Source organism: Carlito syrichta, unplaced genomic scaffold (assembly GCF_000164805.1).
Source record: "Carlito syrichta isolate Samal-C Ts95f unplaced genomic scaffold, Tarsius_syrichta-2.0.1 Scaffold309326, whole genome shotgun sequence".
Lineage (NCBI taxonomy): Eukaryota > Metazoa > Chordata > Mammalia > Primates > Tarsiidae > Carlito > Carlito syrichta.
In genome coordinates this window covers 15,393-22,987 of record NW_007253422.1, presented here as the reverse complement: position 1 = coordinate 22,987, position 7,595 = coordinate 15,393, and positions in this window count along the sequence as shown.

Here is a 7,595-nt window from a genome sequence, read left to right as displayed (position 1 = left end):
GATCTGGGCCTCTCTTCCCCCGTGTCCGCTGGCTGGAGAAAGCCAAGGAGCGCCCCTAGTTGTCAACGACAAACATACTGATGGGGCCCGCCGCCGAGCTGCCTCCGAGCCTGCCCCCTCCCCGCCGCCAGATGCCGCCCCCCGCCCCCCACTCAAGGTTCGTCCGGGTGCGGGAAGGCTGCCCCGTCCTCATCCCCGCACTGGGTCTCCCGAGCCTCTGCTCCTGCCTCTTCTGGGGCCGCTGATCCCGGGGACTGGCGTTGCCCCCGGCAGGCGTGGAGACGGCCGCAGGGCAGCCAGCCACACTCTCCGCCTCGGGCCACCCTTGCCCTCCCCAGCCCTGCGCGAGCCGAGCGGGCCTGTCTCCACACATCCCCCGACTCCTGCGGCCATCGCAAACATTATGGTTATTGCCACCATTTGCCAGGTCCCTGCCCGGTACTTGACAGCCATTATCCGAGTTAGCACACCCAGCTGCCTTGTGAGGCTCGTGTCATTATCTTTTACTGCTGGACGTTGCCACTCAGAGGTGCAGTGATTTGCCCAAGGTCGCAACCTGTGAGAGGATGGGAACCCCAGGCCTGCGCTTCCCCTGAAGCAAATTGGCCTCTTGCGCAGCACTCCCCAGTGGCCTTGACTTCTGTCAGGCCACCCCACCCAGAGCCAGGCCCGAGCTGACGTCACTGGGAGTGAACGGCACCCTTCTCACCCCGCAGCCCCGAAGGTCAGAGAGGCAACTTCCTGTCCCAGACAATGGCTGTAAAGACAGGGGAGGCCGCCCCCACCCTTCCTTTGCCTGAGTGACAGTCACAGGCAGAGGCCCTCCTGGAAGAGTCTCCTGCTTCCGCCTGAGCATGTGAGAGAGAGAGACACCATGTGTGAGCAAAGCCTTGTATGTGTGTGCGTGCATGATCACGTATGTGCGGCTGGGTGTGTGATGTGCAGCCTGTGTGACCGTGACCGGGACTTTGTGTGCTCTTAATTTGCAAACAGGAGACGGGGAACAGGCTCCTTGCTCAAATCTAGTGGCTTAGTGGCCACTTCTTCCTCCCCAGGGTCCCACATCCCGGGAGAGAGACACTTGCCTGGGATGGAGCCGGGTCCACAGATGCTGTCAGGGTTAGGCCCTGTGTGTCGGATGCAATTGATTTTTTTTTCCTTTTTCTCATCACCTCCCTGGCTTGTCCCTGTCACCCACCCCTCCCTCCTCCATCCCTTTAGCTGGATCCCAGATCTGTACCTGTTCGTGCCCCAGGCAGCCCCTCCTGATCCCAGGCCTCCTCACTACACTATCACACCAGAAGCTTCTCCACGGTGAGCTTGTTCCAAGGTCAGCAAGACCTGAGGCAAGGGAAAGAATGCAGACTTCGGAGTCTGAAGGACCTAGAAGTCCGTTTGGGCAAGACACTGCCTTCTCTGAGCCTCAGTTTGCTCATCTGGGAAATGGAGATGGAATGTCTCATCCCAAAGTGTTTTGGAGCCCATTGGTGAGAAGTCACATGGGAAGCCGTGGGAGTGGGCACACACCAGCGTTCAGGAGTGCTCTTCCCTTCCCCGTCTCCCTCCTTCCCTCACCTCCGTCTATTGCCAGGTTGCCAAGGCCAGCTGATCCTCCTGCCTGCTGCCCTTCCAATCCATGTCTTGCCCCTTTTCCCCCAGACCAGTGCAGCAGCTGCAGCTAGATGGTCTACTCTCAGCGCCAGCCGCCTTGGTGCCCCTTCTGAGTCCCGGCTCTCATGATCTCCCATGGCCTCCCCTGTCACCAGGTTAAGGCCACAACTCAGCCCAGTAATCAGAGCCTCCTTCTCCAGGCTGCTGGCCCACAACCCTCTGGACACCCTCTCCCTTTGCCCACCCGCCTGCCCTCTGCTCTCTGTGCATTCTGCTTGCTAGGCTGTCGCCTTGCAGTTCCCACCTTCATGGGACGAGTCTTCCCCTAGGTCAAGGCCCACTTCCAGCACCCCTGGTCCAGCAAACACTCTGACCCGGCGCCAGCAGGACCTGCAGCCCCAGGCCTGTCCCTCTCTCGTGGTTTCCATGGGAGGCCTCAGGAATCTGTGCCTGTGTCCTATCCCCAATCTGGCCTGTGGGCTCTAGGAGGGTCCCCTCTGTGGGCACAGGAGGGAGCTCCAGCCGTGTCTCCTTCCCTCGGCCTTCACGGGTGGGAGGTTGTCTCAGTGGCCATTGCCTGGAGCAGGCTGGGGCTGGGGACGAAGCGGCAGCTGCTGCCTGCTGAGTGGGGAACAGATGGCAAATGCAGCTCCCCATTACCCTTCCTGGATGGCCACAGGGCTGTGAGATGACACCGCTAAGCAAACAGCCAGACACGCCCTCGGTCCATTCCCCAGCTGCCCCCTGAGCATCAAGGGGAAGAGCCGACCCACCTGGAGCCTGGAGGGGAGGGGGGATCCTGCCACCCGAGCCTGGACTAGGGCTTAAGCCAACGGTCTCCACCTTCCAACTCAGCCCTCCACTTTCTGTGTGGCATTGAGCACTCTCTTTCTGAGAGTCTCAGTTTCATCATCTGTAAGTAGGGCATCCTTGTGCTGCCTCACAGGGTCTGACTTAGTGGCCACTTTCTTCTTTTTCCTCCCCTAGAAAGGGAAAAAAGATGGAAGTTTGGGATCAGGAAGACAGTGCAGGAGGTATGGGTGGGACTGAATAGAAGTTTAGGCTTTTCTTTGACATTTGAGAAAACTGGATATGGTTTACCACAGCTGCCACCAAGTCCACCTAGCAGTGAGTCTAAAATATTGTGCCTTCCTGAAGTAGCCCCATGCTTGTGTCCACACGTATGCTTTCTGATGGCCGGGGGCTCTTGTGCAGCACACAACCGTAACGACTGAACACAGGAATCCTTGGGCAAGGTATAGTTTCCTAACCTCTCTGACCTTCTGAGCTTCAGTTTACCCATCTATAAAGTGGGATTTTGCAGTTACTTCTTAGGCATCCGCAGAGAGGTTAGGAGGCTCACATACATCATAACGTCTGTCTCAGGGAGTCCTGGATTCTCCTAGGATCCAGGGATTTTTATGCCCTCCAAGACACATTTACCAGCAGGATGGGGAGGCTGTGAAGTGTGGATCATGCCCCTTTTAAGGTTACACATATCAGTGTTATAGTATCCAGGCACCTCCCTGGCTCTGTTCCAGGCCCTCCTACTCGGGCTAGGTAAAGTTCTGGGCCTGCAGGAAAGGGGAGCCAGGAAGGACTAAGCCTCAGCGGACCCGACTTTAGTGTGCACTTGGGACCATGAAGAGGTCATCTAAACACAAGAGTGAAACACTGGTGTCCTCACAGAGACCAGAGGGCTGTCCCAGCAGCAGGACAGAACCTCCACCACTTTCAGCACCCGAAGAGGGGGTGGCTGGGCTTTAGGGGGCGAGTCTGGTTTTTCTACATCTGTAAAGCACTTAGCCCAGAGCCTGGCACAGAGTGAGTCTTGAGAAGTGTTGGCTGCTGTTGTTAATGTGATGATTATTACAACGGCTACAACCTTCCCAGTTCCTTAACAACGCAGTGGCGCCCACTGAGCTCCAGGCCTCGTATGAGCAAGACCTGGGCTCAGCTTCTGCCAATTCACAGGCTAGTGAGCAAGACAGTCTGGTAAGCTTTAAGATGGGAAAGCTGTGGGAGGCTGATGGAGCACTGGGGTGTGGAGATGGTCTTAAACAGGGCTTGCAAGGGCTGGGGCCGGTTAGAAAAGTTTTTCTAGAAAATCTGAACAGTGCAGCTGTTTCTGTCTCCATTTTTCAGATACAGAAATGGAGATTCAGAAAGGTCACATAGCTTTTCAATGATGAAGCTGGGTTCTAATGCTGCCTGATGCCACAGCCCATGGCACCCCTGGGGAGTTCTTTGATGGAATGGGGCCTAACATGAAGACCTTGAGTCCCAGGCAAGGAAGTCTGGCTTTCCTTTGCAGGGTTGGGTCACTGGTGGGTTTTCAGAGGGAAAAGCAGGTGGTAGAGGGGCGTGGCCTGGGAAGATAGGTATGAGGAGCAGTTTTCAAGAAGGGATGGGCTTGGAGTGTGGGGAACTCACCTCGCCTCAGACCCCCTTTCTACCCATACGGGAATAAGAAAGGGTGTGGGGGCGCTGGCACTAAGGACTGAGGACTCAGGATGTGGGCTGGGGGCCAGAAGCTTGGAGTTCAGGGAAGAGCTCAAGACGCAGCCTCCAACAGATGCAGTGCAGACTGCTGAGGTTCTACAAACCCCGGAGACGAGGGAGAGGGCCTGACCTCATAGCTGTGCCCCCCTGGATCTGGGGATTGTGGGGGCAAAGGGAAGGGGAGCTGGTTCCCATTTCCCAGGGTAGATGTCAGATGTAGGTGGGGTAGGGCAGGACCCAAAGGGCCGAGGCCCAGGAGAACTTCCTCTTTCCCACAGTGTGGGCTGGCGTCACTCCTGAACCTCCCTCCTGGTCCATCCCTGCCTTATGCCAGCCAAGCCCATCCAGGGGGCTGTGGGAGAAAGACTTCGGGACGAAAGCCCCACCTGCCCTTTACCCCCACCTCTGCAGCAGTGAGGAGGGGGAAGATGGAAAAACCAAAGCAAGTCAGAAAAAGGGCCCCTCCCGCCCAGCGGCCCCACCCGAGCCCCGCCCTTCATGCTAAATCAAGTCCCAGCCCAGCTCTAGCCTCCCACTTAAGCCCAGACCCCACCCATCGTAAGACCAACCCCAACCCCTCTCCCACCTCAGCTGCAAATTCAGCTCCAATCTTTGTCCTGCCAGGGAAACTGAGCCCCAAATCAGCCTCCAGGTCAACTGCAATCCCCACATCAGCCCAACCCTGACCGCACCCCCAGTGCCAGACCAAACTCCAACACATACCCCTCTTCAAACCTCAGCTCCATCTCAGCCCCGGGGCTCATCCAAACTTCCGTGTGAGTCCTTGCTTGAACTCTACCCCTTCAGTGTCACCCTCATTGAACCCCAATCCCAACCCGTATCTTAATGCAGATATGAACTCAGCTCCAGGCCCCCAAGCCCAGATTCCAGCTCGGACCTCTCCGGGTGCTCATCTCCACAGCCCAGCCTCCACGGCCCTGCCCTGATTGCACCTCCAGCCTCACCCTCAGCCCCAGCCCCACCCTGCGCCTGCTCCTTTTCCACATCCCTCTCCAACGCCTGACCCTCAGCCCTTTCCCTCCACTAACTTTTGGGGCCCACTCCCGCCCCGCACTAGGTAACAGCGCCACCGTGTGGCTGACCTCCATGGGTTCACCAGCGCACACATGCAGGCACACACGCACATCTTTGCATACACAGACACACGCACCTCAGTGTACACACTCCTTGGCATGCACACACGCACACATCCTTCACATGGCTTACACACACACCTCAGTGAATATACAGATAGCTTGGCATACACAGACACACATCCCTTAACCTACACACACACACACACACACACACACACACACGCACGCGCACACACACACACGTGCGCGAAAAGGGAAGGAAGTCCCATCCAGCTCTGAGGTCTGGCCTGGGAGTGGACCAAGTGCTCCCTGCCCCTCCCTGAGGACCGGGCCCCTGCACACCCTCCTGGGCAGGCTGGGCTCCCTCCAATTCCTTCTCCAGTGTTGACTGTCCACACCCAGGGACGCCTGCATCACCCCCTGCCCTGGAGCTGTCCTGGTATCTGGCCAAGTTTGCAGAAAGAGTGAGGTCCCAGGGCCACCCTTTCCCCTGTACATTGGGAACCCCACTCACAACAGTACACAGTGAACACACACTGTGCTGGGGGCACAGTCTGAATCTGGAGGGACACGGGCATACACCACGGAATCCTGCCTGACAAGATCCGTGGAAGGGACTGTACCTGCAGGGACAAGGGGGTCAGGAGGGGGAGGAGCTCATTCCAGGACACTCTGAGGCCACAGGACAGGCAGGACAATGGGGCCCGAAAAGGAAGGGGACAGGCTGTGGCTCAGACAGGCGGGTGGTTACCAGAGAGGCCAATGGGGCCCTGGCATTGAGCTAACCATTTTTAAAACCTCATTTAATCCTCAAAACAATGACATGAGGGGGACCCAAATAACCCAGAATTTATTTATTTAAAATGGTGCATTTAATCACTTCTCAGCCTTTTGGCTAAGATCATATGTAGTATCTGTTCTTAATCAGTTTAATATCTTATACGTCCTCTATCCAAAGACAACATATTTCCAGCAGAATTCTATAAAACGTACAAGGAGGAGCTGATACCAATCCTATTGAAAGTATTCCAGCAATTGAGAAAGATGGAATTCTCCCCAAGTCATTTTACGAAGCTAACATCGCACTGATATCCAAACTGGGTAAAGAGCCAACAAAAAAAGAGAACCACAGGCCAATATCCCTTATGAACATAGATACAAAAATTCTCAACAAGATTCTAGCAAATAGGACCCAAAAACACATCTCAAAAATCATCCACCATGACCAAGAATGATTCATCCTCAGGAAGCGGGGCAGGTTGTTCAACATTTGCAAGACCATAAATGTAATTAAATACATCAATGGATATAAAAACAAGAACCACATGATTATATCATTAGATGCAGAAAAAGCTTTTGATAAAATCCAGCATCCCTTATTGATAAAAACCCTCAAATATCTAGGTATAGAAGGAACATACCTCAAAATAGTAAGTGTCATCTACAATTAACCCAAAGCTAACATATTGCTAAATGGACAGAAACTGGAAACATTTCCCCTGAAAACTGGAACAAGACAAGACTGTCTACTCTTACCTCTCTTGTTCAACATTGTGTTGGAAGTCCTAGCTCGGGCATTTAGACAAGAGAAGGAAATCAGGGGTATCCAAATAGGAAAAGAGGAAGCCAAGTTATCCCTCTTTGCTGATGATATGATCCTATACCTTGAAAATCCAAAAGAATCTGTCAAAAACCTGCTTGCACCGATAAAGGGCTTTGGCAAAGTCTCAGCGTACAAAATAAATGTGCAAAAGACAGTTGCATTCCTATACACCAACGACACGCAGGCAGAGACCCAAATTAAAAGCGCAATTCCATTCAAAATAGCCACACACAAAAATATATACCTCAGCATCTTCCTAACCAGAGAAGTGAAAGACCTTTACAATGAGAACTACAAAACACAGCTCAAAGAAATCCAAGAAGATACAAACAAATAGAAAAATATTCTTTGCTTATGGATAGGAAGAATCAACATTGTTAAAATGTCCGTCCGACCAAAGGCAATCTATACCCATTAAGGACCAATATCACTCTTCTCAGACCTGGAAATGACAATATAGAAATTTATAAGGAAACATAAACAACCACGAATAGCCAAAACAATCCTTAGCAAAAGAAACAAAGTAGGAGGTATCACATTTCCAGACTTTAAACTTTACTATAAAGTTACAGTAATCAAAACAGCCTGGTATTGGTACGAGAATAGGCACATAGACCAATGGAATAGGATAGGGATTCCAGAAGCAAAGCCTCAATTTCTCAACCAACTCGTCTTTGACAAAGCCTCCACTGTAGGAGAGAAGAACCTATTCAGTAAATGGTGCTGGGAAAACTGACTGACCACATGCAGAAGATTGAAACAGGACCCCTACCTATCACCAT